Source organism: Pseudorasbora parva, chromosome 4 (assembly GCF_024679245.1).
Source record: "Pseudorasbora parva isolate DD20220531a chromosome 4, ASM2467924v1, whole genome shotgun sequence".
Taxonomy (NCBI): Eukaryota; Metazoa; Chordata; class Actinopteri; order Cypriniformes; family Gobionidae; genus Pseudorasbora; species Pseudorasbora parva.
Window position 1 is genome coordinate 43,107,500 of NC_090175.1, and position 14,404 is coordinate 43,121,903.

Here is a 14,404-nt window from a genome sequence, read left to right on the forward strand (position 1 = left end):
AATTGTACATTAGATGGGGCAGAGCACACGGCTGCCATTGCCAGCCCCGGCCACACGAGAGACGCCTGCCGACCGCACCACGTCTGATTAGTGCAGAAAAAGGATTTCCGAAACCAGAAGCCATCAATGGCGCACATGCAGGCAGCAAAAATAGCCCGGCCACAACACGCCTCCTGCTCCTGGTCAAAACTGTGTTAGGCTGCTAACCATCTCTCTCTCCTTTGCTCTCGTAGTCATACACGGGAATGAAAATAAACTCTGAATGCGGGCAGTCATCAAAATCTCTACACTTTAAACCGTTATATTAAAGGCAATGCTATGTTTATAGACCAAGAACTTGACTAGAATGGAAAAAGACATTAAATAGGCACATTTAACAGGGTTTTACAGGAATTTACAGCCAATATTTTTTTCTAATTGTTAGGATTCATAAAGAAACAGTTAATAAGCTAGGCGGATATGTCTCCCAGGAGTTAAGTGTTCCGAATATGCAGATATGACTCTTTTTAAATACCATTTCATGAGTTTGCATGAATATATATTGCATATGAGGGATGCATATTAAGCTTAAACAAATCTCTCGGCTGAAAGAACCACCTTCCCCTAGAAATCATTCCACGTGAGCGTATGCGTGCACTGCAGAGGTGTACGTCTGCTGGATGGACCTTAAGAACATGCTGCTAAAAAAGACGCCCATGCTCGTACCCACAATCCATTTCTTCCCGGGCCAAAAAAACAGTGGTATCCTGCATCGCGGGCTAAAGCTAGCCAAAGTAAATTATAGTTCAGCCATTTTTGGAAAAAGAAAAACAAGAATGAAGCTAGGAGACGCAGGAGCAGAAGTGGAGAAAGAAAGAAAGAAAGAAAGAAAGAAAGAAAGAAAGAAAGAAAGAAAGAAAGAAAGAAAGAAAGAAAGAAAGAAAGAAAGAAAGAAAGAAAGAAAGAAAGAAAGAAAGAAAGAAAGAAAGAAAGAAAGAAAGAAAAAAAGAAAGAAAGACTTATGATAATGCTAGTTAATGCTAGTTTTGTTGACCAATGAGCTCTAGTTAAGCTAGTTAAGAAGGCAAAATGGGATGAATCATGCCGTCTTTGCAGGCACCCTGTTTCATTAGTCATCAGATGATGTTTACCCCCATTGTTTTTGAGAAAGCAAATTAATTTTGCCCAAAGATTTCATTATTTGATCTGTCTGTGTAGTCTTACAGAAGGTGAGGTACTTACAGCTTGCATTTGTCTCTCTGAGCGCAAGCACGTGACCCTCAGCTCAAATTCTCTCTGTTCACCACTGTACTCCTAAAATAAAGCCACAGTGAAATCTCACATATAATGATAGTACCACCACACTGGCCCTAGACAAAAGGAAAGGATAAAATCAGAAAGAAAACAGCTAAAAAAGAGAGCATTGAAGTGCCTTGGTAAATGACACACTTTCCTCTAAAACACTTTTGCCCGGGAGAAAATAAGAAGGGCTATTTTCTTTTTCTGGCTCACTTGAACTCTCCCTCACTCAGACGGAAGGCCATTGATGGACTTCAGAAGAGGTATCGTTTAGCAGACAGGAATGCACCACCTCGTATCTGAGGCTGAGGTGCCACATTCCTCATTAAGGGTCTCGAACACACGTTAAAGCACACACACTTAAAGAAGCGCACATGCAGTGCTATTAAACACAGATGAATGTATATACAAAACATTTGAAAGGCCTAATAGCAAGCACAAAACAGTCCGTGTCACAGCTACATAGATAGATGAGCGTGCACACAAAGATGTGCTCTACAGTGGGCAGACCCGGGCAACGTTCCCAAATGGACCCTAACCCTCCTCCCCATCCTAGCACATACTGTGTGTGTGAATGGCAGCCATTTCAGAGCTGAGAGAGGCGATAGAAGGGCAACACTTGAGGTTGAGAAAGGAGTGTTTTCTGGATTTGTGTCTCGCAGAAAAAGCTTCACATTAGCCTTGCATGATTAACCTCCTGCAGAACACTCAATAGAGCCTATCAAAGACACACTACACACAGAAATGTGCTTAGATAAGTCAAAAACATGCAAATTTTAGGTTATTCTACTAATAAATGTTTCCCACAACTGTATGTACATATAGCAAATTTACATTAATAACAGTATAAAGGACCTGTTAAAGGAATTTACAGTAACATTCAATTCAACTTTGACATCAACAGGTATTTCTCAAAATAGGACCTCTCAAAATCATCGGTGGATAAAGCAGACATCATCCGAATAAATCCCATCAGTTTTGTCCGATGGCTTCAGCTCAGCTTCTGCATTTAGCAAATAAAGGCCCCTGGAAATGGGGCAGCTGATAGTAGGAAATTCTTATCTGAGAGTGACTGAGATTACCGACACTGAGCACTGACCTCCACTTTATTCGGTGTACTAACTCCATTTAGAGTGTGGGTCAGGAAGAGAGAGAGAATGAACAAGAATAAAGAGACAAATCCCTGGCAGATAATGTCTCTTTCAAAACATTCTTTCTGATTTGAGTATTCCATAGCTCATGGCTCACTCATGCATGGGGACGACCTGGATTTACTACACTAAATCACTGCATTCCTTCCTCTGTGCAAGTATATTTGCCGACCGTATCCGGTCTGCAAAACTCAGAACACATCTTCCCTTCTTTAGAAAGACTTCAGTGCCGTTCTTTATTATTTTCTCAGAGAAAAGCTCAACTCCAAGTCTTCCAGAGTCGCGGTCAAAGCTGATTCGAAAGACCGCCGTTCGCCAGTTTCTGTGTTTTCTAGAAGCACGCGCAGGCGCAACTCGGCCGTCATTATATTAAGCCCCGCCACCGACTCTATTCACGATGTGATTGGCCTGTCTAGAGTTTGGCTTTTACAGCTTAGAAGTGAATTGAGAGTTGCTAGACGACACTTGCGGCAAATAAGATTTGCTGCCACTAGGGTGCGTCTAGATTTCTAGTCTATGGCACATTTCCACAAAAAGTATCTTTAAGGATGAGGCACCAAAAGGAATTGCAAAAATAATGATTATATAGAGTACTGCAGGAAGTCCAAAAAGGACTGCACTTAAATGGAAACTGAACTACAGGTAGCCCTAATGCACATGTAGTCCCGCAATGCCAATGTTAACATTAACTATTTGAAAACAAAAAATACTTTGCATGGTTTGACGTGATATAAGTGACATTCATGGACTTCGCTCGCTCGGCTGGGTGGAATATCAGGGAGATTTCTGGTGTTCTGGTGTGTGAAATCCGTAGGTTAGCAGTAAACAAGCAGGACAGGTGTGCCGGTGGATATGTTCACAAGCCTCTAAAACCCTGCAACTTTATCCACAGGAATGAGTGAGAGGGAAGGAGGAAAGGAGGGGGAGGGGGGGTTGTGTTTTTTCCCCTCTGCACCTCGCTTTAGTTTTGCATTCTTAATAACCTTTTGTGCCTCGTGCCAACTGTGGGAGCTTAAAAGACAGGAAACTACAGGAAGTCGTTGGACATAGTATCTATTTCTCAAGCTTTCTCTACTGTGGGTTAAACCCTTTGAAAAGAGAGCATGGCATTGTTGTATAACAACCCACAGTTTTCTTTTTTGTATTATTTTTTTTTTCTTATGTAAAAAAAGTAGGGCCTTACTTGAAGTTGATAGGAAAGTGGAAAGGAGTATAAGGAAGGCAGGGCTTGTGAATCATTGCAGCTATATCCTCCTTTCACTCCAATTAAACAAGCAGAGCAGAGCTCAAAGGCACAGAGGTGGCTCGTAGACTTCTAATTACCTGAGCTGATTTCTATCCCAGCAGCCAGTGCTCTTAATATTGTCAGTACAGCGAGTTAAAACTACTGTGGTAAGAGGACAAAGAGAGAGATAATGCAGATATTAGATCTCACGCCAGAGATATGATATTTCCAGAAATACGCCTGTCTTTGTGTGTGTGTGTGTGTGTGTGTGTGTGTGTGTGTGTGTGTGTGTGTGTGTGTGTGTTTGTGTGGCACCAGAACAAGAGCTGTCAGCATTGTACTGAACACAATTCTTTCTGCTTGCCTGCCAGCTAGAGAAACAACTATCATTCTCACACTACCTGCACACCCAAGGTCCAACATTAACACTCACCATGTGTTATTTTAGTGTTATTTAAATACTGTATACTACGTATAACTATGCACAACAAACGTAGTTCCAGGAGGTAGCCTAATTCACACAAAGCTCTCTGTCTCTGTCTCTCTCTCTGTCTCTCTCTCTCTCTCTCTCTCTCTCTCTCTCTCTCTCTCTCTCTCTCTCTCTCTCTCTCTCTCTCTCCCTAATAACTTCATTAATAACTGCAGTAGAATGCTATCAACAGCTCAAGCCTCTGTTTACCAGCTTTAAAATTACATTTCAGAACTAGCAAAAGAGCCATTGGATGAGATGCGGAAGAAATAGTCCTTCAGATGAAAAAAACAGACGAATCCCTTTAAATATATAATCAGATCTATGTTTTATGGTGTGGTTTACCGTAGTATAAGCCGAATAATTGACTCCATTATTTTAAAATAACTGCATTATTTTTCTAATAATTCAACGGCCCGTCGTCAATTATCCCTCACTTAAGCCCCTTTCACACTGCACGTCGGACCCGCAATATTCCCGGAACATTGCCGGGTCGCCTTCTGTGTGAAAGCAACCACGTCCCGGGATTGATTACCGAATTCGACCCGGGTCGGGGACCTAGTAACATTGCGGGATTCGACCCGGGACGAGCGCTGTGTGAACAAAAGCCGAAACTAATGCCGCAACATGTACGTAGTTATTGTGCGACTCCTAGAGCTTGTTTTTTCAATAATACAACCCTGCAGTGCCAGAAGAGCTAGTCGGTGTTTGAAACACAGAGAGTGTTCGTATACAAAAGAAACTAAAATTAAACAAGCAGAAATGTGTGCAAACTGGACACAAGTCGAGACTACGGATCTCCTTACTATCCGCGCTGAAGCTGAGATCGCTCGCCTTATACGTCACATCTGGATGTCCCATGTTAACTCGACCCGGGACCGTTAAGCGCTGTGTGTGAAAGCGCACATATTACGGTGTTTCGCTGGCAGTGTGAATGGACCAAATCTAGCGGCCCGGGAACAAATGCCGGGTCGCATTATCCGTGTGTTTGCCGGAATCGCAGTGTGAAAGGGGCTATATAGTAATAATATTTTAAATTAGCTTTTTTATGTTTTCATTTTAATTTTTTTTTTTTGTTTTCAGTTTTTTTTTTAATGTTTATAGTTTTCCTTTAATTTGTATAATTGTTTTTTATGAATTTTTGTATTTCGACTTATTTAAGTTAATTGCCAAGGCAACATTTCAATTAATTTCATTTGTTTTATTTAATTTTATTTTTATTCCAGTTTCCAAAAACGTAAAAAAAATTTTTTTTTTACCGACTTAAATTATATGCAAATTTGAACAACAATAAATACATATGGCATGATGACAACGCAATTGGTTAAAATTTGAAAAGTCTTGTTACTTAAAGAATTGGCACATGCATGGTTTAAAATTCAAGACATTTTTTGTGTGTGGTGATGTGAGCCAATCAAAAAAATAACTATAATAAATATGAATTATAATACATATCACTCCATGAAAGCACAGCGTATGATACCCCAAGTGGCAAAATGTCATGTGTGTGTCTTTTATTTGTCATAACTGTGTTCTTCTGATTACTTCATAGAAATTTCCTTTTTGGGTGAATCCTTTTTGGAACTATCCCTTTAAGCCTCTCATACACGAAAATGTACTCACCCTCATTTTCCAAACATGTATGACTTACTAAACCAGCCTCAAAATATGTGTAATGTTCCACAGTATAAAGAAAGTCATATAGGTTTGAAATGATGAGTGAGGATGAGTAAATGCTGACAATTTTCTTTTCTGCATGAACTATCCCTTTAAGCTGAAAATGCTTTTGACATGAAGAAAATATTGATATTTGATCTCTCTCTCTCTCTACACATGCACTTCCGCTCTGACAGATGAGTAGTCACGTTCACTTGTGTAAATACACTCCCTCACATAAATCCTTTTCTTTTATCACACTGTTCGAAGTCCAACTCGGTGGGGTGCTTTCGAAAATCAGGCTGAAAGGAGCTTTCAGGCAGATAGGTTAATTTCTCTTCGCCGACAGGTAGAGCGCAGAAAGAATGTCTCTTACACATACAGTCGCGCAAAAAAAAAGTGTAGTGCAGCAGTCATTGAGAGAAAGCATTTCATGAGGGCAAAGCAAAGATGGAGATGCTAGCGAACCACCCACACACCTTACAAAGAGCAAAGGCCTCTTGGAAAGACCTTAAAGAAACCGAGAAAGTGAGAAAATGAAGGTGTGAAAAAATGAAGGGGCAAAGGGAGTGTGTAATCTAATGCATGTGTGCTTATGCAGAAACACACGTGTACATACACACCATATTTATGCAAGATCACACCCACACACTCGCTTTATCTGCCCCTGTGAGGGAGGGATTGAGGTCAGTATTTGCAGGTTAACCAGACTCTGGTTCTATTGCATGACCTGACTTAAAGTCTGGAACAATCGGTTCACCTGCAGTGTGTGTCATTATCCTTAGCTACACTCGCTGAACAAATCTGCGGCCGTGAATGACGCTCTAGGACAAAACACAAATTCAACAGGGATCCATGTTTCTCTGCCAGCTATCTCCATGGAAAATTCTAGTGCTTTTTGTTGAGTGTGGCTGTGGCACACAGGTGTCAGAGAAAATTACAGTCTTCAGATGTTATGAGCTGGAATTTGAAGGCGGCTGTATTTTTTATTTTCTTTATTGCCTTACTGTCTTTTACCTTAGATCCTTTTGGTCTGATTTTAGAAAAGATTTAATAGATTATCTCTCTCTCGCTATATATTTGTTTATACTGTAAATCTCTATCTATCTATCTATCTATCTATCTATCTATCTATCTATCTATCTATCTATCTATCTATCTATCTATCTATCTATCTATCTATCTATACACACACACACACACACACACACACACACACACACACACACACACACACACACACACACACACACACACACACACACACACACACACACACACACACACACACACACACACACACAAACACACACACACACATGTCCTGTTTCCATGTTTTATGGACTTTCCATAGGCGTAATGGATTTCATACTGTAAAAACTGTACATTCTATCCCCTTACACTGCCCCTGCCCCTAAACCTACCCATCACAGGAAACATTCTGCATTTTTACTTTCTCAAAAAAACTCCTTCTGTGTGATTTATAAGATGTTTTCCTCATGGGGACCTAAAAATGTCTCCACAAGGACAAGGATTTCGGATATTGCCATCTTTGTGGGGACATTTTGTCCCCATAACGTAGGGATTACCAGGTCACACATACACACACACACACACACACACACACACACACACACACACACACACACACACACACACACACACACACACACACACACACACACACACACATATATATACTGTATATAAAATATATAAAAGGGGTGTAACGGTAGCCTACATGTATTCGTACCGAACTGTTTTATTACAGGGCTTTACTTTGGTGCATGTGTGTATCGAACGGTTCCGCATGCAATCTTTAACAGTTAACAGTCGGCTTTTTTTAAGCATGGAACACATTTCAATCCGAGTTCCCACGTGAACATATTAAGTATTCAGTCCATTTTATCATAAAATTAAACGATAAATATCGTTTTGACTCTCTTTAATGTGACGTGAGAGATAACTGTATCTAGGCGCGGTGAACGAGATCATCACTTCCGAAAGAATAAACATGAATTAATATTTCATAAGGTATGTTGAGGATACATTACAATTACACGTATCATATGCCGTGTAATCGCTCAATCTATGTTTCAGAGAACGATAATAAAACAGCTTGTAAACAACGTCGCATTTACCTCAGAAGTCCTTCAGTGTCCACAGCTGTTAGTTCACTACAGAAACTCTTTCACTAAATACATGCACTATATTAGCCTATATATTCATTATATTCTACTTAACCTGTTAGTGATGTCTTGTTTATTTAATGTATGTTAAAATAAATATGTCATGAAAATGACAGCCACTGTAAATAAATGATTATATTTCAATAAAGAAATAAAAAAAGAAATTATAAAATAAAATACATATATAATTAGATCTACAAGTTAATGCAAAATCTGCTACTGTATTAAAGGTGTTTTTTAAAATGATTTTATTAAATAATTTTAGAGGTGAACTGTCCCTTTAAGGACAGCGTGTTCACTATAGGCTGCGCTGCTGTCAATTGAAGACCTGCTCGCATCTCATAGACGCACGCAATTTTACTTTCACTTTAGACATAACCGACCTTGTGTGTATTTGACAGTAGTGCAGTAAGACTGTCCAGTAATCACGTGTGTTTGACAGACATTTAGTGCGCGCGCTCAATGCAAAACAGCACGAAAATGAATTGTTTAACCGGCAAGGCTTTAAAACGCGGCTAACACCCCCTAACTTTAGTGCATATGATTAGATATTTGCTCTTATCAGCACGTAGACTCACAGGCACACTCAAACAGAGCCGAAATAAACTGAGAGAAATATTTCAAACGGAGAGAAATGGAAATAATTAATTAAATGCAAAACCGGTAAAAAAATAAATTCACCACCGCGTATTGAATCGTGAATGCCGTACCGAACGGTTCAATATTATATTAAGATAAATATGGATTAGATATTTTGTTATATTAATTTATTTACCTCTCTATCTATGGAATGTGCTCATATAGACGTGTTTTTGAATCAGTCATTTTTACAGCTTTCTATAAATGGTCTTAATGGACTGTGTGGGAGCTTTGTGTTGTGCACATTCGATTATGTCTACATAGTACAATAAACTCAAGGAAACAAAAGATCAAGGAAAATCCTGTTTTCCATGACATGTTCCCTTCAATGAAACACAAAAGCGGCACTAAAACCTGTTTACTGTTGCCAAAAGGAAAAAAGGGGAAAAAAAGACACTTTCAACCAAGCCCTTAGTTACCTCACACAAAACTAAATCAACCAGTCAATATCGTCCAAGGTGCTTTTGTGACCATGCGGACAAATATGCCAGCTTAGAATAGGGCTGTACTGATTACCGCAAAATTTCAATACCGGGATACTGACGAGCCAACCACGGAGGAATGCGAATAAACACCACAACCGCTATTGCTCTTGTTTTTTATTTTTTCACGAGGCTATACCTTTCTTATCTAACAATTAATACACTTGCATTAAGTTTAAATAAAGTTATTAATGATAATAAGTGCTAAGAGTATTTTTTCCCAACTGACCTCTTCCAAGCAAATTAAACAATCATTATTGTGATTTGTACAGAATCTCTGTCGACTTACACTAAAGACAGAGACTCAGAGATCGGCTGAGCACGTCCAATTACCGGTGTCTGTCCTTCTTCAGGTCAAGTCATATATTGTACATTTTTGTTGTATCATCATTTAAACTTTTAAGGGTATTTCCCATGAATGGTGTTAGTGCTGGTCAATGCATAGGAAACTGTGGAATAAAATAAACATCCTGTGGCAACAGTATAAAAAAATAAAAATTATATATATATATATATATATATATACATATATATATATACATATATATATATATATATATATATATATATATATATATATATATATATATATATATATATATATAGAAACAAAGAAAGGCGCTAATATTGCATATCGTGATATTAAGCTACCCAGAATCACCGCAATAGGAAATTCCTTCATCGTGACAGGCCTAGCTGAGAAATAAACAATCAAACACCAAGGCTGCAGATGTGCTCGTCACAGATCTACCAGCAAACCAACAAACAAGTTTATTCTGTTTCTTCCCACAGGTCCTATTTTTTGCAGGGCAGCTTTGTAGATGTGCCAGTGCAGGGCTCTGCTGTTTCTGAGCATGTAATTACTGAGGTTTGGCCTGCTGTATATTTAACTGTTTTATCGTCAAGGCATGACGTTTTGTGCAAAAAAAAAAAGAAAAAAAAAAGATATACAAAAATAGAGGTCCGCAGTGATAACCATTAAACTCCATATTCAATTTAACGGTCATGGAAACCTTGTTCAAATATAAATAACGCAGGTAGCTATGGTGTTATTGCAACCTTTGATAAGGGTTATGAGTTAATTGCTTGACTGCTTTGAGCCATATCACATGAAGCGCTTTTAAGTGTTGCAAGGAACTTATGAATTGTAAATGACTAACAATATTGTATAATCTGATACTATAATACTGTCTGCACACATTTTTTTTCTCTCACAGAAGTACAAAAAAATGGCTCCAGGTACTCGTATACAATGGTTTAGTGTGGATCTCTTACTGGAGCTCAGCTTCTCAGTAATGAAAGTTGAACAGGTTTTGATATAATGGAACACTGCTGTCTGCTGTCTTACCTGGGGAAAAGGGCCTGTCACTCTACACTTTTCTTTCCATTGACTTCCATTCATTCAAACGCAGGAAATCAGAAACGCAAGCTCATGCAAAGTCCAAAGGTCAAGTTTGATGAACTCTGACCAGTGATTTGCATCATGTGAAGATGTGTGTGTCCAATAGAACATCGAAACCTCACAGCGTGACCTCTTAACTTAGGGCTCTGCAACTCTGGCCCTCAAGATCCACTGCCCTGCAGAGTTTAGCTCCGACTCTGATGAAACTCACATGCCTGTAGTTTTCTAGTAATCCTGAAGACCTTGATTAGCTTGTTCGGATGTGTTTGAATAGAGCTGAAGCTAAACTCTGCAGGAAAAGTGGACCAAAGTTGCCCATCTATTGTCTTAGCTGAATTGAAAAAAAAAAAAAAAAAACACTTTAAAGCTGCAGGGTTTCACCATTGCATGACCAATGGTGATTGTAGATTGTATATTTTTATATTTTCAATATATTTTGTTTCATGTTAAATTTATGTTTTGTTTTTTTAAAGACGCCACATAACTGACAATATATATTGTGTCCATTGGAGGTTAGCGTTTTATCTAACCTTTTTCACAGAAGTCACTGAAATCTGACCAAAATGTTTCATTTATAGTGATTGAATTTGTTAATTTATTTTTAAAGGCAGTGTCTAAAACCTCTAAGGAGGTAGTTCTTTTTTTCCATTTTCATTCTGTGTTAGTAAGTATAATCTTTAATTTTCCCTCTGAGCTCAAAACTCAAACAGTAGAGCAAGTCATCATGATTAAATGGATTATGCTCCTGGTTATTGGGAAACGATTATTAAAGCAGGGAGAGCATTATCTTGTTCATTCATCACCCACGATAAGTAAATCTGGGCTAAAGGAAATTCAAGCAAACAATTTAAGTATTATTTCTAAAGTATTCATTTTAATTTTAGTTTAATTTAATTGCATGTGACTTTTTCATTTTTATTAGCTTTTAGAAAAAATATTCCAAAATACCTTTAATTGATTTTTATTTCAATTTTTGTTTTAGTAATTTTAGTACTTATTTCATTTAGTTGAAAAGACGACATTTGTTATTTTAATTTACATTTTTAAGTTAATTTGAATACAATTTAATGAATTCTATTTACACCATTTTATTCACGCTTCATTACAATTAATAAAAAAAAAATATTTTAAAAGTTTTAGTTGTGGTTAACCATTGCCTTGAGGCTGAATTTTAGATTATTCATTGACAGAAAATAACACCATTTTTCTCTGGGTGGGTGAAATGCTGTTTCATGCATACTGAGCTTTTTACACTGTTAAAGACTTGGTTTCCCTCCTAAACATGTTGGACTTTTCATGGAGTATTTCTGTGTCAAAAATACTCCTTCCGGTTTCTCACAAGTTTCAGAGAGTTTTTTTCGAGTATGGGTCCGCTTGACGTCAACAGGGCGGAATGTCCTTGTATGGGCCGTACGAGCTCTTCTTCCGGAAGGGTGCTTGCGCGCGTGACCAGAGCGAGAGAGCAAATGCACGCCAATAAACATTGCATAAAGGTGCAGATCCACTTGTCCGTTCAACACTTCTGTCGCGCCGCGCTCCACTTTATTCCTATGGGTGACGTCAAGCATCTTTAACGAGCCCGCATAGCATTTGAACCGATTTTAACCATAGATTTTAACGCACAAATGACGGGAAGCGTCACAACATCACGCTTCAATCGTGTCGCAAAAGTGGATCTCCACGGTCACTGCTGTCACAGGACTTCACAAAATCAACAATGTTACCAAAGAAGTTTGTTTTTGACGGAGCAGTCCCAGCGATAAAGGTTCGCGGTCCTGCTTTGGAAACAGGCGGTGAGTAAAACTGCTTCAAACGTCTGTGTTGTTGGCTATCGTCGCGTAAGTAAACATCAGTAAACAACACGATCGTGTATAACGTTAGTTAATTTATCAATGGAGCATGCAATGTATGGTGTGTGTTTAAATACATTTGTTTAGCTGACCACTATATGTGTCTATGTGTTTATTGTAGAACCACCCAAACATAAACCTATGGACATTCTCACAAAGCGTGCTTCTTCATTCAAATGCGCTAACGGTTACTCCATTGTTTTTCTATACACTAGTCTGACGTGCAAAACCGTTTTGCTTGCTACTGCTAAGGTTTAGTCACATACAATAGTCCATAAACCAAATCGTGTCATCATAAACCACGAGTAAACACACACAAATGTTGACAGGCCACTAAATACAGTCTATACCACAGAGACGGACGTCCTGCTGTTGCTGCTTCTCCTGTTCAATTTATTTCAGTCTCCGGATCTGATTCTGGATCATATATGTATTGGTTGAATCTGATTGATCGCCATGGTTTATTTAGGGTAACGTTTTCTTTTCCAGCTTGAGGATGTCAGCTTTCAGACACTCTCGTCAGAGCCGTCATGCAATAGCTGCGCACGCTTGTGATTCTTTAGCTCCACCCACACGATACGCCTACATCCTCTCGTTATTTTCCGGAAAGACTCGGTACAGCCTAACTTTCTTAAATATAATAAAACTAAAGACTTTTCAGAGATATGAAGGATGCAATACTACTTTATAGGTACTCAAGACCCCCCAAGAAACTTAAATAGAACAAATTAAGGTGATTTGATAAATATGATGTAACCAGGTCTGTATCAAAGATTTCCTCCATTGAACTTTATTCATTTACAGACACGAACATGCTGTGCAGCTGCGTGCTATCTAGGAAGAGACAAACCCATCCTCATCAGCTTCCAGTTATGTTATATTATGTCTGAGTCTGTAAGTGTTTGGGTGTGTGAGAACCTTGTGCTTTTGACAAACTGTGTATCGTCTACATTACAAACTGATATGGTTGTACAAGATCAGCTTTGCAGGGCCCTTCCTCTAGAGATCTGATATGCACTTGCAAAATATTTCAGGAACTTCTCTGAACCATCTTTGCTGATGACTATGAATGAAAGACCCTTGGACATGACACATAAAAGTTTTGCAAAAAGACGTTTGCTAAATAGTAGTCTTATCTCTTTCTCATTGTAACACACACAAATGCACTGTAATAATCCACACATCTGCTGCTTCTAGAACGGTTAATATTCGACTAAAATGTCAGACTGCCTCTCTTTTTTCCTCCCTTCCCTTTCTTTCCTTCCCTGGAGTGAATCCAAGTGTGGAACAGTTACTGAGAGAACACAGTCTGCTGGAGGACAAACCCTTATTTGGTCTGAAAACTCATTGGCCAATGCTAGCAAAAATAACCTTCACATTTGTGTATGTAACTGCATGGGGAAAAAAGACCACACAAGTCAGTAAAAAACTGTGAGAGAGGCTGGCCACCAACTTTCACAGACTAGCCAAAACCTTCAACTCAAATAAAACTTCAGGGCCAGTTTCTCAGACTGATTGCTTTCAGGTTCACAAAGTCGAACAATGCTTCAGTTGGCTTTTTACTTGCACATGCTCACTTCATCCACATAAATCTTGAGGATTTCAGAGAACCGTACCCATAGGAAAGAAAGTCACAAACAAGATCTCTTTAATATCTCACTTGTTCCTCCTAGACAGCAATGAGAATGAATATAGAACAAACGGAGACTTTTGATTAAGTTTTCATAAGATGTTTCCTAAGAAAAAGACTATAATATCACACACACAAGTTTCAGGAAAGACCTAAAAAATGTCTCAAACTTTGCTCTGAACATTTTTCATGAAATTCTTAATTTATAGCTAAATACTCTTGTTTTACACAACCGTTCAAACGTTTGGGGTCTATGTGGTTTACAGGGACTCTCCATAGGCGTAATGGATTTTATACCGTACAAACCGTATTTTCTAAAAAAAAAAAAAAAAAAAAACTCATCCTGTATGATTTATAAGCATTTTGAAAAGTGGGGACATGGTCAATGTCCTCATATTTCACACTCTCCTTGTAATACCTATGTCATACCCAT

The 14,404-nt window shown here is 38.5% G+C and overlaps 1 protein-coding gene across 10 annotated transcripts in view; it reads right to left on the minus strand.

Moving 5' to 3' along the window:
* The window catches only part of fat1a (FAT atypical cadherin 1a), a 103,329-nt gene that overhangs the window by 57,456 nt on the left and 31,469 nt on the right, over positions 1 to 14,404 (minus strand). The window lies entirely within an intron of this gene.